Source organism: Jaculus jaculus, chromosome 7 (genome assembly GCF_020740685.1).
Source record: "Jaculus jaculus isolate mJacJac1 chromosome 7, mJacJac1.mat.Y.cur, whole genome shotgun sequence".
Lineage (NCBI taxonomy): Eukaryota > Metazoa > Chordata > Mammalia > Rodentia > Dipodidae > Jaculus > Jaculus jaculus.
The window spans coordinates 16,129,986-16,150,500 of record NC_059108.1 but is presented as its reverse complement, the minus strand read 5'-3'; the positions used below and the strand labels follow the sequence as shown (position 1 = coordinate 16,150,500).

The window sequence follows — 20,515 nt, the reverse complement described above, 5'->3', positions numbered from 1 at the left end:
CAGACTTGAGTTATTTTTAACTTTATTTTATGATTTATTTTTATATATTTGAGATAGAGGGAGAGACAAAGAGAGAGAGTGAGAAGGGGCATGTCAGGGCCTCTAGTCACTGCAAACTAACTCCAGACACATGCACCACCATATGCATCTGGCTTACGTGGACATGAAGAACCAAACCTGGGTTCTTCTCAGGCAAGCAGCTTAACTGCTAAGACATCTCTCCAAACCCCCAGACTCAAGTGTTTTGGATACACTGTCTCCAGCTAGGGGCAATTTGGGAGGTAAAACCTGTGGAACATTGGACCTGGGACAAAGAGAGAACAAGAGCTAATATGTTAAGAGCCTTGGGGAATTAGGCAGACATGAACAAGGAACAATGTTGTCCTTAGAGGGAATAAGAACAGGGCAACTGACTATTCTCTCTGGTTATTACTACTTCAAATATTAACAAAGGCCTTGGAGTCAAGTAACTAAAGTAGAAATTTCGGAAATCTTTGTAATGTGCTTCTGTTTAAAAAAAATGTCCAATCTTTATTCACATATTTAGCACACATGAAAGCATTCCCTCTGACTTTGCAGTACTCTTGTTAAGAAGAAAGGTAGATTTTTTTCAGGCTGTTTTCCTAAGCCATTCACATCCATATCATACCTCTCTCCCTTGTGGCTCATGATACATTTCCTCTTAGCTTAAGTAAAAGCAGGAATTTGGGATACACACACACACACACACACACACCCCATTGCAGCCAGTGTTACCTTGGAGATGTCTTTCCCTCTGTGCTGAGCTGAAATCACGCAAGGTGAACATGAGCACTGGAGTCATACAAGGGAGGAGACCATTTAGAGAGAAGCAATTACAGAGCAGGGAGAGGAACTGGGTCTTCAGTAATCCCCAGGCTAACTGGATTAAAGTGTTGGCAGGAGAATTATACTTTCGCATTTTAATCTGAGGCAACTGAGCTGGGAGAGAGACAGAAGACCTTTGTGCAAGGAGGTGCTGGAAACCCCCCGCCCCCCCCCCCACACCCCTTCAGACCTGGCCCCTGTGCTGTGCAGAATCCTTGGTGATCATTTTGTTGCTGTTGTTTGTTTTGTTTCTCCCCTTCCTGAAAACAGTGGTCCATTAAAAGGGCCAGAAGGTGCAGCTGACTCCAAGAGAAAGCAGCTCAGACTGATGAGGGGAATTGTTGGATTGTGAGGAAGTTACTGCAGTCCCAAGCAGGTGATGGAGACAGAGCAGGACTTCCTGAATATTCAGTGACTGTCAGGACCCAGCCTGGAGGAAGTGAGGTGCGGCCCGAGCAGAGGAGGCCAGGGGTGCTGCAGGAAGAGGGGGCCCTGCCTCGCCTCTGGGCTTGCCAGTGACCTATGGGGTTCCACCACTTGACATTTGTTTGCTATTGGAGGCTTTTATGGGGTTTCTGCAGCTAGGCTCAGAAGGTGGGTGCCCATGAGTCCCAGACATCTGGTGTGCCCAGGTATAGTGGAAGAGGGAGTCTTCTTTTGCATGACTTCTGGCAACAATCTGTTAAACTTAGGCCTCTCGCCACTGCCAATGAACTCCAGACACATGTGCCACCTTGTGCATCGAGTTTACATGGGTGCTGGGGAATCGAACCTCGGTACTTAGGCTTTGCAGGGAAGCGCCTTAACTATTAAGCCATCTATCCAGCATTGGCAAGTGGATTTATTTATTTTTGCTTTTTGAGGTAAGGTCTCGCTGTAGCCCAGGCTGACCTGGAATTCACTATGTAGTCTCAGGGTGGCCTTGAACTCAAGGCGATCCTCCTACCTCGGCCTCCTGAGTGCTAGGATTAAAGGTGTGCGCCACCACACCCAGCAGAAATTGTATTTGTTGTTGTTGTTGTTTATTTTTATTTATTTCTTTGAGAGTGACAGACAGAGAGAGAAAGAGGCAGTGATCCTCCTGCCTCTGCCTCCCGAGTGCTGGGATTAAAGGCATGCGCCACCATGCCTGGTTTACCAATTAGTTTTTAGTGAACAACTTATTCTTCTTGCATGATGACATAAGGCTGAGTGTTTACTCAGTCCAAATTCTCCTTAGCTTAATGGGAATATTTGACTAATTCTTGTAGCAAATTCATGAAAACAAATGTTTATTCTGCTACCATTTGAGAGACACTCTGCCAGCCCCTGGGAGAGATTAAAAAGATATAAGCCATGGCGACTTGCTCGCTAGGGCCTTAATATCTAGCTGGAGGGATGAGTTGTCAGGTGCCAGAACAAGAGATAAATAACAAATTCAACACAATGGCATACACGATGGCGCAGCTTGGAAATGAATTGGAAATTCAGTGCTTAGCATTTCAGCGGGAAATAGTTCGCATGAAAAGAGCGTGGGTACTGCTGTAAAGGGTGGTAGTTTGAACATACGTTGCTTTCATTTGCCTGATACACTTAACTCCTTTAGATGGATTTTCTCTTTTTATTCCCAGTGGTCCTGTATGCTGTCAACCCTGAGTCCTGCTTGAGTGTGCACCTGATCCAGGTAGGTCTTTCAAGATCCTTCACCCCTATGATCAGAAGAGCTGGTCCAGGAAAGACTGTGACTCAATTGGGACCAACCAGAATCCTTCCCTGCATTGAAAAATTCATACTCATTGAGAAGAAATTGTTCTCTCCTAGGATGTTTACACACAGGAAGTGTAAAGGCCGTTCCCTTCTCATGGAAAGCCTTTCAGTACAATGAAGCCAAAATTCAGGAGGAAGCAGAGATGAGAGGAGAAATAAGCATGTTCCCAACATCTTTTTTCCCCCCCATGGACATATTTTATATGTAAACAACACATGTTGGCACCATCCTTTCCCTCCTCCCTGCCCCTTTTTGAAGAGGCCTTCCTCGTTGGGGGACGCAGGTCAACCCCATGGGGATTGTGGGTCTTGCATTTTGGTAGGGAGGAGAGGCAACGTCTCTGTGCAAAATGTCCCAACCTGTGGCTCTAACAATCTTTCCGCCTCCTCTTCCTCAAAATTCCCTGAGCTATGCTGGGAGCATCTTAAGTCTACTTCAGTGATGGACACTTAGGAGCCTCTAGGTGTCTGGTCTGGTAGGTGTTTGAGTGCCTCAGTGTCTGCCTCCAACATCTTCAATGTAGGTCTAACATCTAGCATACTGAGCCAATAACTCTTCTTCTTCTTTTTACTGTTAAGTAGACTGCAGACTTTATTTAGTTTTGCCAGATTTTGCATGCATTGATTTATATTGTACTGACTTACACAGTTTTGGCACTAGGATTAAGATACAAAACTATTTGCTCAGCACAAAGGACCTCTTGTTTCATCCCTTTAGTTGTATATGCCACATAACATCCAGTCTGTATCTCCAAAAGCATTAATTTGTTATTCCTCTCCGTAATTCTGACATTTCAATAATGTTGCATAAATGCAGCCATACAGCTCATGATCTTTGAAGCAAACTTTCTTCATTCACCATAACACTGGTCCACTTAAGTTGTAGGTGTGAGGGCTACAGTGCCCTTCCAGTGTGGAGTGGCATTCCATGGTAGGGAAGGTTTGTCTTGTCATTTATTCATTGCAGGATGTCTGGGTTATTCCCCGTTTGGGGTTATTACAAATAAGGCTACTCAGAACATTTTTGTGCAAGTTTTTTTTGTGTGTGCCAACACAGGTTTTCACCGATAAATGATAAAAGTGCAGGAATGAAACTGCTAGGCTATATGATTAGTGTATATTGAACCTAATAAGAAATTTCTAAGCTTTTCCTCAAACTGGCTGTATTACTTTACATTCCTGTCATTGACATATGGAAAATATAGTCTGTATACTCAACATCATTTGGCATTTTAGCTACTCTGTTTTTAGCCATTCGAATCCATGTATGGCATACCCCATTGGAGTCTTAATTTGCATTCTTCTGTGACTTATGAAGTTCAATGTATTTTCATGTGATTATCAGTTATCTACTATATATTCTGTGGTGAAAATGTCTGTTCATGTTTTTTTTTTTTTTCTCATTTTCTAACCAGTTATTTATTGTTGAGATTTTGAGTACATTATGTTTTCCAAATTGATCAGATACTATAGGGCTTGCAAATAATTTCTTGTCTTTACTTTTTTCACAGAATGAAAGGTTTCATTTTGCTGAAGTTCAATTTAGCTGCTTTTTCTTATGGATTGTGCTTTTGAGTTTAAAATTTTGTCTCTTGAAGATATTTCTTAAATGATTTTCTTCCTATTTTTTTTTTTTTTTTTCCAGAGGTAGGGTCTCAGTCTAGCCCAAGCTGAGCTGGAGCTTTATAGTCCCAGGATGGCCTCAAACTCACGGTGATCCACCTATCTCTGCCTCCCAAGTGCCAGAACAAAAGGCGTGCACCACCATGTCTGGCTAAAAGTTTTACATCTTACATTTAAATCCATGACACATTTGAAGTACTTTTATGGAAGATGTAAGGTTTTGGCTAAAGTTCTTTTTCTTTTTCTTGTGTTAGTCGGTGGGGGTTCAGTTGCTTCAGCCTGGTTTGCTGAAAAGGCTGCCCTTCGTTGAACAGTTTCATGCTTTGTCAAAACTCATTCAGCATATTATTGGGGATTAAGTTCGCCTTTCTATTCCATTGATCTATGTGTCTCTCCCTCTGCCAGTACCATTCCATTTTGATTGCTGTAGCTTTGTAATAAGTCATGAAGTCAGGTCATGTGAGTCCTCCGTTATCATCTTCAGAACTGATTGAGCTTACTAGGTTTTATGCAGAGTATTTTCATTTTCCCACATTTTTCTCCTGCTTTACATAAGCTCTTCCTTTTCTTGTTACAACTCCTGCCAATGCTGCTGGTTTTGCTCCAATCTGTCCTCCAGCCGTTGTAAGAGCCACCCACTGACTGCTGACGTATGACTTCACAATCTGTGGTTACTGAGTCCAGATGTGTAAGACTGTGAATCCTTCTATAGGTATCCTGTTCTTCCTGGCACAGGATTTGGGGCAGCTCTACTGCTGACTCAAGGCATACTTTCCCAATGGTGATATGGATAGGGATTTTAATTCTCTCATACCCTAAGCTCTTTTGAGCCTGTATTGATTGAAAGCGAATGTACAGTACCTGGCCAGTCTTTTGTGTTTTTATCTTTTATGAAACAGGAAAAGATAAGTCCTACAAAGCCTTGATCCATCATGTAGCACATGGCTTGTGTGCAGACATCAACCTGTGAAGGCCAAACAATTATATGAGGGTGAGAATGATACCAGCCCACAACTCTCATGGGACAACCAGTTAGTTCAGCTAACCTTTCTGCCTCTGTTGTGGCCACAGACAGTTGCTCTGGAGAAATTTCTACTCGGTCCTTCCTCTTATCAGAATGTTGCAAGGTGATGATGGAGGGAGTGTCAACAATTCTAAGATGGTATCAACCTTTTCAGCAACTGTGTGCCTTTCAGCTCCAGTGTAGGTAAATGTGGAGTTGCTTCTTGTGTCATCATTCAACTCCCTGCACATAGGCCCATCACCTCCTCCTCTGCTGTGCTCAGACCATGGTTGAGACCAGCTCTGGACGTGTGTCAGACTCAAGATGAGCCACCTGCCCCGCCCTCTTGGTCTGATCCAGTCACGCCCGCCTTAGGCCCACTCTAGCCTGACCACCCCAGTACTTAAGGCAGGCGCAGCCTCCCTGGCATCCAGCGCCCCCCAGTAACTCTTCTTATCTAAGACATTCAAAAGCTCTTTTGTAATCCAGCCTTCTCATTAGTGAAAATGGTCTCCAGGGATGACTAATGTTCAGTTAATAGTCTGCAATCTTTACATCTGTTCGTGTTTATTGTTGGTGGTTCCTGTCGCTATGCATTCAAATTTCTCTCTTCTGCAATGTCTAATCTGCTCTTAATCCTATTAGCTGAATATTTTTCATGTCAGACATTACATTTCTAAGTTACAGCGGTTAATTTGTTGGGAGGGAAGTCCAGGCAGTTCTCTTCCCTCAGTTCTGTGAGTAGTTGTGAATACAGTCGTATCTAGCTGCTCTGTCCTTCATCCCTCCTTGTAACATGTTCATGGATTTCTCTGTTCCTTGAGCATATGGGATATGCCTACAGTAGCTATGTTAAATCCCCTGACTGCTAATATTATCACTGTTTCTCAACTTTATTTTTCTGATTTCAAAAAAAAAAAATATATAGTATACAAGGCAATCAAGGGAATGCATTGTGTTTTTTTGTTTTTTGGGTTTTTTTTTTTTTTGGTCCCAAGGTAGGATTTCAATCTAGCTCAGGCTGAATGGAATTCACTATGTAGTCTCAGGGTGGTCTTGAACTCACTGCAGTCCTCCGACCTCTGCCTCCCAAGTGCTGGAATCAAAGGCATGCGCCACCGCGCCCAGCTTTGCATTGTGGCATTTTTGGGTCTATGTCATTTTACTTTGTTCTCCTCCTTCACCTTTCCTACTCCCGCCGTCCTCCCCCATCTCACCTGCCCACTTCTTGCTGGTTTCCTCCCCTCCCCCAATAATGCTGCCTTCTGTTCCCTTGTCACATTTACTCTATTTTGTATGCCCCACTTTTCAAACACTTACGTTTTCTTCCCTCGTGATCGACTATCTACTTACATTACCTACATACATACATACACACACATGCACTCATGCTTAAATCTAGCTTCTGAGTACGAGAGAAACCACGTTACATTTGTTTCTTGGGATTGGCTTAGTTCACTGTTTATTCTAAACATTAACACCATTTCTAGGGTCCATTATGCAAATATCTTTCCCATTATGTAGGCTATATTTCCCCCATTCCAGTAATGATTTCCTTTGCTATGCAAAAGCTTTTTAGTTTATGGAATCGTATTTCTCAATTCTCGGTATGATTTTCTGCGCTTGTCCTGCTCAGAAAATCCATTTTAGAAAATCTTTGCCCATGTCTTTATCTTTTAGTGTTTAGCTTGTTATTATTAATTTTTTGCTGGCCACCATTTTAGAGCTTCAGGTAATAAATTGCAATCTTTGACCAGTTTTGAACGAACTTTTATGAGGGAGTGGTGAGAAACATGGGTCTAGTTTCATTCTTTAACGTGTAGAAATACAATTTTCCAGCATCATATTTGAAGAGGCCATCTTTTCTCCAGTGCAAATTTTACTGCATTTTTCAAAAATTCAGTGGCTGTAGCTGTGTGAGTTTGTGTCTGGTTTCTTTATGCTTCTCCACTGGTCTACATGTCTGTTATGTGTCAGTGCCATACGGTTTTTGTTACAATGTCTCAATAGTATAATTTGAGACCAAATATTATGATACTTCTAGAATCGTGCTTGGAATTTCTCTATCTATTCAGGATCTTCTGTGTTTCCATAAGAATTTTAGGATTATTTTTTTAGTTCAGTGAAAAATATAGTTTGAATTTTTGATGGAGTTTGCATTTATTCTGTGGGTTACTTTTAGTAATAGAGCTTTTGAAAAATAGTATTAATTGTAGCAATCCAGTGTGCATGAGAGGTCCTTCCATCTTTTCAGTGTGTTTTTCAATTTTTTGTTGTTGTTATTGATTCAAAGTTTTATTGTAGAGGTCTCTAATCTCCTTGATTAAATTTAATCCTAAGTATTTTTTAAAAATCTTTTTTGAAGGCTGGAGAGATAGTTTAGTGGCTAAAGCCCTTGCCTGCAAAATCCATGTAAGCCAGAGGCACAAGGTGGCACATGCAGCTGGAGTTTGTTTGCAGGAGCTAGCAGCCTTGGCATGCCCTTTCAAATCAATAAACAAACAAAATATTGTAAAAATCTTTTTTGAAGCTTTTATGAATGGAATTTTCCTCCCTAGCTTCTTTCTAAGCAAGTTAGTTGTTGGCATATATAAAAGCTACCAACTTTTTTATGCTGATTTTTTTTTATTTAATTCTGATAGAGACTAAGAGATAGGAGCACAGTAGTTTTTTATAGGCCAGTCAGAGCCAGAGGCCTAAGAATATGAATGGATGGATGGATTGATGTGGGTATTTCTGTGTGTACTGCACACCAGAGTTACTTGCCAGTATAAAAATATTCACATGTAACCAACAACAACATTTTGTTTTGTTTTGTCTTTTTGTTTGAGGTAGGGTCTCACTCTAGCCCAGACTGACCTAAAATTCACACTGGCATTGGACTCACAGTGATCCTCCTACCTCTGCCTACCAGAGGTAGGGATTAATGTTGTGTGCCACCATGCCCGGCTAAAACTGTAACAATTTTACCCTGCGATAGAAAGTCAAAGTGCTACTAAAATTACCGTTCTTAGAATAAAAAATAAAAATAAACTGGACCAAAAAGAAAAAAATTAGTAAAGAAAAAAAGTAAAAAGACAAAAAAGATTTCCTAGTGATAAAGATGCATACACATGTTTAAAATTACAATATAAATAAAACATAAACATTTTATTGTGCTTAAAAAAACTATACAATAATATGTAACTACTGTTAAGTGTGGTAAATGTCTATGGCCTGTACCACCTTGAGTACAGCCCGTCTTGTCTGATCATAAAAGAGCAGTTCAAAGGAGATGCCTGTACACCACTGAACCTGAGATGATTAAAATGAGACATATCATGGAGAGAACATGCACATCACTCTCTAAATAATTTATATTATATATAATTTTATATAATTATGGCATTTTATAATTTTTAGATCAGATTTCAAAGCAATGAAGACTACAAATGAGCTTTATAATTGGCATTGAAAAGTGTCAGAAGCAGCCACTTCCGGCTTTCTGAGTCCTGGGGACTGTGGTTTTCTGGAAGTGAAGAGGCTGGAAGGGAAGCCTGAACCAGGATTGAACTTAAAAGGCAGCTTGCATAGTTTGTATCCCTCTTAAATACCAGACACAAAGAAGCAAACTCTGGTATCTCTTGGTTATAATAATGAAGTTGTACTAATCATCTATGAAGCATTTTGTTCTTGATTTTTTTTCAAGGTACTACTACTGTTCATATTCAAAGGAGTATTCCTGTCAGATAGTGTGCTGACAGGTCACAATTATTCATCATCCAGGAAGTGATCAGACAGTTACATACTTGGCTCTTTTGACTTTACAGAACAAAAATTTACTAAGTATCTATATATTCCAACATTGCACTAGATTATTTTGTAAGTATTGTGTTTTATTCATATGTGTGTGTATAATATTCACTTATATAAAGCTATCATATATTCCATGCATAAAATTATCATGTATGCATGAACAAAACTATCATATATCCATATATACATGCATACATGCATGCATATATACATACATGATAGTTAATCTTGATTGCCAGTTCTATTAGATCACGAACAGTCTAAGAAAGCTGGAGAGATTTCCTGTGAAGCCTGAGGATCCATGTTCAATTCTCCAGGTCCTGCATAAGCCAGACATACAAGGTGACTCAAGTGCAAGGTTGCACATGCACACTAGGTGGAGCACAGATCTGGAGTTTGATTGCAGTGGCCGGAAGCCTTGGCACACTAGTGCTTTCCGCCTCCTCTCTCTCTCCTTCTCGTTCTCTCTCATAAAAAAATATTAAACATAAAAAGAACAAAGAGACATGTCCCCTGGGTGGGTCTGTGAGGGAGTATCCAGAAAGGAGTAATTGCAGGGGGAAGAAGACCCTTCTGAAGAGCAGGCAGCCCTCCCCCCCACCAAGCCACAGCCCAGACATAACAAAGTCTGAAGTGACAGCGGCTCCCTTCTCCCGCTTACCTTTGCGCTTTGTTGGGGAGTGTGTCCACACTGTTGGTACCATCCGTCACTGACGTCAGGACTCAGCTCCTTTTCTTGAAACTTTTTGGTTGATAATCTCTGTACATGTACCTAATGTATTTCGATCATAATCCCCTCCCATTCCTTTTTATTTTGTCCATCATTCCCTTTCCACTGAGCCCCTGCTTCCCAACTAATCCTTCTTCAACTCTGGTGGACTTTTTTTGGCCCTCCTCTATCTATGGTGAAATAGTGATGGGGACAAATATTCTGCAGGTCATGACAGGCGCTGTCAGGTTCACCAATGCAAAAGCCACTTGGTGTGAAGAAGACAAAGTTCCAAACACTAATTCCCATCTGCTGATGCTTACATCCTTTCCATCCCCTCCTCCACAATGTTCCCTTTGCCTTGGATGAGGTAATATAGATGTCTCGTTTAGTGCTGAGCACACAAGTCATTGATACTCAGCACTTCGACAAGTTTTGAGTCTTCCCAGTCATTGCCACAAAAAGCGGCTTCTCTGACTGATGCAAGAGCAGCATTAATCTATGGGCATCAACATCAATATAGAGAGGGTAGTTCAATGGGCACCACACATCCGTGTAGCTGAGCAATCACAGTAACTCCCCATCACTGGAGTGCATGGCCTTTCCAGCCATAGGTTTTTGATTACCTAGTTAGTACCAGACATGAATTCTCCCCGGGGGAACAGGTAAAAATCCATACAGAGAACAGTTCGTTAGGAACCCATCTTCTTCTGTAGCCATCTGTTGCAGTCAGGTTCTCATTGCTGGTAGAAATCACCCAACCAAGAGCATCTTTGGGAATAAAAGAGGTTTATTTTGGCTTACAGGTTTGAGGGAAAGCTCCACAATGGCAGGGGAAATGATGGCATGAGCAGAGGTGAACATCACCCCCTGGCCAACATAAAGTGGACAATAACATCAGGAGAGTGTGCCAAACACTGGCAAGGGGAAACTGGCTATAACACCCATAATCTCACACCCAATAATGCACTCCCTCCAGGAGGCATTAATTCCCAAGTATCCATCAGCTGGGAACCTAGCATTCAGAACACCTAAGTTTATGGAGGACACCTGAATCAAGCTACCACATTCTGCCCCTGGCCCCCATAAACTGATGGCCATCCATGATATAAAATGCAATGCATTCATCCAACTTTAAAAGTCCCCATAGTTTTTATCAATTCCAATGATGTTCATATATCCCAATAATCCAAGGTCTTTTAACTGAACCATAATAGCAAAAAATGCCCCCCAAAACCAGAATGGCACAGAATAAACATTCACATTGCATAAATTGGCACTGGGCATAACAAGGAAATATTCAACCAATACAAGATTTAAAACAATGAAGGCAAACATCAAATTCTGTAGCTTCAAGTCCAACAGCTCTAGTTAGTGACAAATCTCCAAGTCTTATAATTATAAGAGCAATAAGTCTCTGGCATTTCAATTCCACCCCTCCAGCTAGGCTACTTAGAGTCCTAGAAAACTTCATTAGGGCTGGAAGCCTTCCTTAGCAGCCATCTTGTGGTCCCGGCATCTCCACTGGGTCTCCACTGGAATCCATGGTTCATCCTCATGGCCCCATGGCCATTTCCAAAACACAAGACCCCATGTTGCAAACTCAATGACCCTCTCTTTCCTGCATTTCTGATACTCCACAATACCAGGGAAGGTGCAAATTTGTTAATCCAGAGGGGAATAAATCAGACTTTCTAGAACAGGATACTCCTTGAGCACTCAGGCCCCTTCAAAAGGGTCTACAGTCTTCTCATTGCCCCAGTGCAGGTCAGCTGGACCTATCTTAAAGGTTGGAATCTCTCAATTACAGCTAAATGTGCAGCAATTCACCCAAAGATTTTTCTTTCTGTGCCATGTCCCTCTTCTTATACCAGTTCATTTCTATGCAAAGCAACCCTGCACAACTTCTCAGGACATGGGCATAACAACAAGCTTCCTACACAAACTGCTAGCCTAGTCCAAATAAAGCTTTCTCACCCTCATAAGCCAAACCTCACAATCCATAGTTCTTACTGCATTCAGGTCTTTCAACTCTGACCAGAATAGTCCATCAAGCTGTACTTACAGCACTGCAAGGCATCTCTTAGGCCAAGGTTTCAAATCCTTCCACATTCCTCTTGAAAATCAGCTCCAAAAGATCAAAGCCACACAGTCAGGTATGCAGCAGCAAGCCCACTCCTCAGAACCACTTTACTGTTGCAGCCAGGTTCTCATTACTGGTAGAAATCACCCAACCAAGAGCAGCTTGTGGGAAAAAAAGAGGTTTATTTTGGCTTACAGGCTCAAGGGGAAGCTCCATGATGGCAGGGAAAATGACAGCATGAGCAAAGGGTGGACATCACCCCCTGGCCAACATAAGGTGGACAATAGCAACAGGAGAGTGTGCCAAACACTGGCATGGGGAAACTGGCTATAACACCCATAAGCCTGCCCCCAACAATACACTGCCTCCAGGAGGTGTTAATTCCCAAATCTCTACCAGCTGGGAACCTAGCGTTCAGAACACCTAAGTTTATGGAGGACACCTGAATCAAACCACCACACCTTCCAACATGGACTGAAGTACAGTGGCTCTCCAGGAATTCTCCAGGCCTTCAGCATCAGATTGGGGCTGCTGAGGCATCAAGTCTCATGGACTGAGCAGCTGCCAGGTTCTCAGACTCTCCAGTGTGCAGACAGCCATTGTTGGGCCATCCAGCTCATAGACTGTTAGCCAATCTAATGAGTCCCCTTTATAATATATATTTATTCTTTCAATTTGGTATATCATTATATATTTGAGGAGATAGATCAAGATATATCTTATGTTATCCATACAATCACACAGCAATTAAGCATAAAACTGGCAAAAAAAAGGGTTAAACTATTATTCTCAAAGAACTCTTTGCTTTATGCTTTTATTAATATATATATATGCGGGCTGGAGAGATGGCTTAGCAGTTAAGCGCTTGCCTGTGAAGCCTAAGGACCACGGTTCGAGGCTTGGTTCCCCAGGTCCCACGTTAGCTAGATGCACAAGGGGGCGCACGCGTCTGGAGTTCGTTTGCAGAGGCTGGAAGCCCTGGCGCGCCCATTCTCTCTCTCTCTCCCTCTATCTGTCTTTCTCTCTGTGTCTGTCACTCTCAAATAAATAAATAAAAATTTAAAAAAATATATATATGCATATACATATACATACATATATAGCATATACATACATATATGTATGCATATAAATATATATATATTTATATATATATGGAGAGAGAGAGAGAGAGAGAGAAATGTTTCTGCCTCAATGAATCATGAAAAACATTGGCCATTTTCCCCATTCTTTGCAGACTGTGGTAATTATATTGCTGGCCTGAGGTGGACTAGACTCAATGACCTTGTGAGTATTTTTGATCCTCAGAAGAAAACCTCTGTGTTCCATGTTATCTCTTTGAGAGACTTTCTGAAACTCCGCCCAGTGCTTCAAGGAATTATAATCTGCTTTACAGAAAGGGTGTGTGCATGGAAGCCATTCCATTTTGCATTTTGCTTTGGTCTGTTTGCTCAGTGGATCTCTATAGAGGTTTGAACAAATAACTTACTCCAGGGTGTGTATGTTCATGCAAATAACACGGTTTCTCTATCGGACTACACCCTTTGTCCTTCCACCTGCTGAAACAGTTTGTTTGCTCTCACAGCTAGTTTTAAAGGACTTTGATGCAAATGTGTAGCTGGCGGGTACTCTGAATTCTTTCCTAAGCTCTTCCTTAACTGAGTGAGAGAAGACTGTGCTTTGGAATGTGAGTTCCCTGTTGCCTCCACCAGATAGGTATGTATGAGGTCTACCTTTGCCAGATTGCTAACTACTGTGTTCTGTGAGTTCTTTCTGGAGTCTTACACTGGGGTGCTTGGAATTCACTGTGCACTTTATTCCCAGCTTTTTAAATTTTACGACCAGAAACTTCATTGAATCTGGCTTTTCCTGTTTTCTTTTTGATTTAGTTGAGCAGTAAACTTTGATATCATAGCTGGTGTTTTTTTGTTTTGTTTTGTTTTGTTTTTGTGAACCAATGAGTTTATTGGGGCTACTTACAGAGAGGGGTTGTGGTTGCTTACAGGAACAATAAATGACTCAAAACCAGCCAAACCACAACTGCCCCATATAGCTGCTTCAACTCAAAGGCAACTGCCTCACCAGAAAGCCTACACTTTCATACGCTTTAAAATGTTTGACTTTAATTAATGCACTTAAGAAAAATTGACATCACAGTTTCAGGTCTATCTAGAGTTTGAAGTGATTGCTGGATAGCTTCCTGAGATGATTGGGCAGGACAGCAGGGGGCTGGGAAGCAGCTTCGACTCTGGAACTCCTTCCACGAGTTGCAGGGTTCTGTACACAATCTGGTCCCCTTTCCACTCCTTTGTGCTTCTGATCTATTCCCATTCTATGGTTTATCTGAACTTACTTCTGTCTCCCCCTGCCATGGTCTGCCCAATATCATGGCCCTAAAGCTGCTCAAGTTTACCTCTTGTGGAAATAAGTGAAGACCAACCAAATGAGAATAGGCGATGGCCATTTGTTCTGAGCATGCCATGACAAGGGTCCTGGCCAACATCGTTCATCATTTGCCAGAGAGTCAATGGCAGGAGTAGGACTGGGGAATGGGGAAGTCATCAGGTGTGTCAGGACTAGAGGCAATAGGTGTGGGGCAGCTGGGGACAGGTTGGCTGAAGAGCCAACTTTCACATGGGATTAGTACATCACTGGCTGGCTGGTTGGTCCTACATCAGAGGCAGGGACATAAATGAAGGAAGTGAGCTGGGCGTGGTGGAGCACGCTTTTATTTCCAGCACTCGGGAAGGATGAGGTAGGAGGATCTCTGTGAGTTTGAGGCCAGCCTAAGACTACATAGTGAATTTCAGGTCATCCTGGGCTAGAGCAAGATCCTACATTGAAAAACCAAGAGGGGTGGGGAGAGAAAGAAAAGAAAAAACAAAAAAGAAGAAGGAAGCTATCAGTCATGACCAAGACCAAGTCCTGGCCATTAGAAAATAAATAAATAAATAATGCCTGACTTCCTGGATTGCTCCTACAACCGGCAACAGCCTGGGTTCTTACAATCTCACTGGTGAGATGGGAGGCAGACTTACTAGGCTATTCATTAAAGATTTGGTGTGGCTTGTCAAGGCTGGTTGCTGCAAGTTATGGATCAGTGTCCCATTTTTATACATGATCTGTCCTTGTCCCTTTGTCTGTCACTCCTCAGGAGGCCGTCTCTGACCAGTTGACCTAACATGCCAAGTCTCATCTCTCTTCATTTTTCTACCACTTACCACTATCTAGCCCATATTCTGTTTACCTTGTATACTGTAAGCCTTCCTTACTAGAACATAAACTACTTGAGAAAATGATTTGGGCTCTAAAAAAAAAAAATGCACGGTATTCTACATCTGGAATAGATCTCTTTGGTTTATAGTCAACTACTGTTGAATAAATGAAGGAAATATTTATTAAGATCCTGTTATTGTTAGGACGGAGCGATGTTCATAACTGCAATGACAACATGAAGCCTGGAAGCTGCCACATAAACCAGGTGATCATCAAGATTAACGTCACTGAGAATGAATCACGGTAGCAGTTATGTAACCTCTGCTGTGATGCGATGTGTCTACCACACGTTGATGGTAGAAACTTCTGCCAAGTACCTGCCCAGTAAGCATGTCAAATAAGGAAAGAGAAATTACTACAGTTTGGGGGAGAAAGTTGCAATGCTATGTTCAAGATTAATCATAAAATAAAAAAAGATTTTGTTCCCATAAAAATGGATGAGGTCCAAAATTCTAAACCTTGAGTCTATACTTTAATTCTCATGATGGTGCAATCGTCTATTTCTCAGTGTTGGTCACTGAGTCTTTGCTATGTAGGATGGGAGCATTAGGTAAGGACATGTGAGTGGTAGGTAGATTGTGTTTTCAAATGTTTCTTGAAGTCTAAAATTATTTTTTGGTTCAGTATTGTGGTGGTTTGATTCAGGTGACCCCCATAAGCTTAGGTGTTCACAGCTGATGGAGATTTTGGGAATTAATGCATCCTGGAGGCAGTGTTTTATTTGAGGGCAGGCTTATGGGTATTATAGCCAGTTTCCCCATGCCAGTGTTCGGCACACTCTCCTGTTCCTGTTGTACACCTGATGTACACCAGGAGGTGGTGTCCACCCTCTACTCATGCCGTCAATTTCCCCGGCCATCGTGGAGCTCCCCTTGGAGCCTGTAAACCAAAATAAACCTCTTTTTTCCCCACAAGCTGCTCTTGGTTGGGTGATTTCTACCGGCAATGTGAACCTGACTGCAACAACTATATGCATGCTCGCATGTATATTTGAGGAAAATACCAGGAACTGGCAACCATACAGAATGAGTTCAGATGTATTGACTATACATGTACAGTGTAGTGAGAAACTGGTGGTACAGAGTCAAATAACATTGTTCCTCGCACTTGAGGGCTTGGCTTATGTTCTAGGAAAGAAGCACACACTGTCTGTTAAAGCCCCTGTGACTGGCATCAGGTGTGCAGACAACAAGAAAGCAAGCAACGGGAGCTCAGCTACACGGGAGCACCTGGGTCGGTTGGGAAGGGCTTCTCAGAGGAAATGATTCTTGGGTTGATTGAAAAGCAGTGAACACCCCGGGTAGCTATGTGACTGGGGAAGAGGGTTTGGAAGGGCGTGCAGCCCATTGCAGAGGCCCAGAGGTAGGCGAGATGCTCCAATGCAAGAACAGAGTGTCTGCCCTCCCAGTTGACCAAGCTCTTTTGATTTCCCAAGAAACACTTTTTGTCTGCTTGTTGCACAACTTCAGAATTGGTTCTCCAGTCTTTATTGATTTTAGCAGATTAAACACATATGCTTAAAACTCATCTTTGAAGAGAGACGCGATGCTAACAGAATTTTAGTTACACTCAAACCTTGAGGCCTTTTGTTCATAGTGTAAAACTTTACACTACTTAGATGATACTTAGCTCTACTGAGGAAACTTATTGAGAGGCTGTTTACAAATCATTCCAGTGTACAGAGGCATTGGAAAGATCTTCTTGGATGGTGCTTGTGAATGTGTCGAATAGTTATGCATGCCTTGCTTTGGAGTCTCTGAAGGTTCCGAGTTCTGGTCTGAAGGAATGAATATACATACATACATACATACATACATACACACACACACACACACACATAATTTTTCTTTCTGTACATATTATGATTATCTGACATGTTTTTATTTATTTATTTATTTATTTGAGAGCGACAGACACAGAGAGAAAGACAGATAGAGGGGGAGAGAGAGAATGGGCGCGCCAGGGCTTCCAGCCTCTGCAAACGAACTCCAGACGCGTGCGCCCCCTTGTGCATCTGGCTAACGTGGGACCTGGGGAACCGAGCCTCGAACCGGGGTCCTTAGGCTTCACAGGCAAGCGCGTAACTGCTAAGCCATCTCTCCAGCCCTGATTATCTGACATGTTTCAAAAGAACATTTCTGGGGCTTCAGTGATGGCTTAGAGGTTAGCCCTTGCCTGCAAACCCTAGCAGCCTGAGTTCAAATCCTCAAACCCATGTAAAGTTAGATGCACAATGTAGCACATGCATCTGGAGTTCATTTGTAGTGGCTAGAGGCCCTGGTGCCATTCTCACTCTCTCTCTCTCTCTCTGTCTTTACTGTCTCCCTCAGCTTACAAATAGATCGATTAAACTTTTTTAAAATTATTTTTATTTATTTATTTGAGAAAGAAAAAGGTAGAGAAAGAGAGAATGAGAATGGGCAGATACATGTGCCGCCTTGTGCATCTGGCTTATGTGGGTCATCCTGGGGAATCAAACCTGGGTCCTTTGGCTGTACAGGCAAGTGCCTTAACCATGAAGCCATCTCTCCAGCTCCCCAGATACTTACTTTTAAAGAACATTTCTGGCTGGGGATAGAAGATTCCTCTTGGGCTAGGCAATTCATAGAGACAATATAGGGGCACATGTGATATGAGAAGCAGTCTGGTGGCACACTTCCTGTGTCAGACCAGTACATGATTCTGCTTTAACTATCCCAAAGCCAAGGCCTGGCCACTAGAGTCTGCCCCTGTAGCACAGAGCCCACTGGAATTATTCAAATCTGCCAGTTCTAACCTCTTCACTGTGCCAGCCTTTCCTATAGAAACTGCAGGACAGATGGGTCTGATGCAATGATAAATCTTTCCTTTCTTTCTGTCTTCTGGCATCCATCTTTCCCATGCAGCCCAGACTGGTCCATTTTGTCTTATCTCTAGGAACCTATAGAATATAAAATTTTTTAAAAATTTTTAAAAATTTATTTGAGAGTGACAGACAGAGAGAAAGACAGATAGAGGGAGAGAGAGAGAATGGGCACGCCAGGGCTTCCAGCCTCTGCAAACGAACTCCAGATGCGTGCGCCCCCTTGTGCATCTGGCTAACGTGGGACCTGGGGAACCGAGCCTCGAACCGGGGTCCTTAGGCTTCACAGGCAAGCACTTAACCGCTAAGCCATCTCTCCAGCCCTTAAAATAAATTTTTATAATCATGGAAAATGTTTAATAAAATTGAGAAAAAATAAATAAATAAATAAATAAAATAAAATAATTTAAAAAAAAAAACTTCTTTCAGGATGGAGAGATAGCTCAGCCATAAAAGGTGCTTGCTTGTAAAGTCTGGTGGGCCAAGTTAGATTCCCCAGTACCCACATAAATCCAGATGTGCATAGTGGCACATGCATTTAGAATTTCATTTGCAGTGGCACATGGCCCCAGCATGCCCATTCTCCCTCTCTCTCTCTCTCTCTCTCTCCCTCTCTCTCTCTTTTCCTCTTTCTTTCTGTCTGTTTCTCTTTCAAATAAATAAATTATTTTTTTTAAAAAAAAACCTTCTTTCATTGGCACTGGCTTCTCCATGTCATTACTGTCACCTTTATAAATTAAGACCCAGGCACAATACGTGGAGATCTTTGTAAATGTCAATTGGATGAACTCGCCATGTTTACTAAATTAGTTCTTGCCATTGTTTGTGGCTGTTATGGCATAGCAGTGGATGTAATGTCAGTGGGATGCTGAGAAACCCATTCACATGTTCCACATGTTTGGAAGTGCTGCAAAGTATGCATAAGAAAATTCCTTTCATTTGATTCCATTCTACTCTACTCTCTAATTGGTTTACCAATGATGATATATTTATGGGATTTAAGTAAATATACTTAAACCAATAATGTTAATTTGATCCATTTGGCAGTGCAACACTCAAGAACTTACCCACAAAAGTACAATTTCATGCCGGGCGTGCCGGGGTGGAGGATGCCTTTAATCCCAGCACTTAGGAGGCAGAGGTCGGAGGATCGCCATGAGTTCAAGGCCACCCTGAGACTACCTAGTGAATTCCAGGTCAGCCTGGGCTAGTGTGAGACCCTACCTCAAAAAACAAAAACAACAAAACCCTACAATTTCATGTTTAAACCTATTGTATTTATGACTAGTGATTTTAAAAAATATATTTTTATTTATTTATTTGAGAAAGCATGAGAGAAAGATACAGAGAGAAATAGGCAGATAAAGAGAGAATGAGTATGGGCATGCCAGGGCCTCCTGCCACCACCAACAAACTCCAGATATATGCACCTCGTGTGTATCTGGCTTAACATGAGTACTAGAGAATTGATTCCAAGTTGTCAGGCTCTTTGAGCAAGTGCCTTTACAGCTGAGCTATCATTCTGGCCTGACTAGTGATCTTTTAACAGTGATTATGATGTCCCACTGGAAAGAGGAAATATAACTTATAATGAAATTACTATTAAAGGTATCAATCTGAATACATGGTCACCTTCCTCCATGCCTCAGTAGCCTATGTGGAAGGAGAGAGGATGCAGGAGCAATCACTGCCTCTCCCTTTATTCCATTGTCATTGCAGTGGAAAAACTTCTTGTTGTTCATTTGTATTTTTGTGGAGTTTCTCGGTGAAATAAAGACATAACTGATGGCTAACCCCATAATGCATGACCCATGTACCCCAACAAGAAGCGTCGCAGTGGAGAGGGGAGGACAGGGAGGAGGTTAACAATGCTACCAACTTGACTGTATTCACTGAGTGCAAAACTAATAAAACAATTACAGGAAAAGACTTTCATATATTCTATTTCGTATCATATATTTCATTCTATAAAATAATGTTATTTTGGCAAAAATGATAAAATCTACATTTTTTTAGACATAAAAAGAGATACATTTTCTAGTTGTATTAATGAAGAAAACAGGGCTCAGGGTATGGCACAGTGCTTACTTTTACCATCTATGAAACAAGGGCTTGGGTTCAATACGCGGCACTGGGGTGGGAAAGGGGATGAATCCCAACAGAGGCAACCGTGAGTCCTTAGCACCATCAGAATGTGAGGCAAAGGGAGCCCCGTTGTGCCTGAAGAGCAAGACTGGCCCACAGAGGACTGTGGGACCCAGTCACAGGCAGCATTGTCGTCCTGTGTTAAGAGCTGTCTTGATGAATGTTTCTCAGCCCAAGGCTGGGTTAGGTGCTCTACTCTCTATTCCCTTGGCATCTATGGCAGTTTGAATGTATGTCCCCCAATAGACCCAGGTGTTTTATTCAAGCTTGCCTCCAGCTGCCTAGCTGGAGGAGGTGACCCTGGGGACTGATCTGATTTCTAGTCCAGAGGTGTGCACAGAGATCTGAGCTCTGCCAGGACCCCTGCTGCTTGTTGCCTTTTGATGTGTGCAGGCTGATGGTGTCTTTCTGCTTGGATTTATAAATGGGAGTCCGCTTCCTCCACCA

General features: G+C 42.1%; 1 pseudogene; it reads right to left on the bottom strand.

Annotated features, from left to right (window-relative positions):
- Window positions 1–4,762: 4,762 nt before the first annotated feature.
- Window positions 4,763–20,515, bottom strand: part of LOC101615448 — a 111,473-nt pseudogene continuing 95,720 nt past the window's right edge.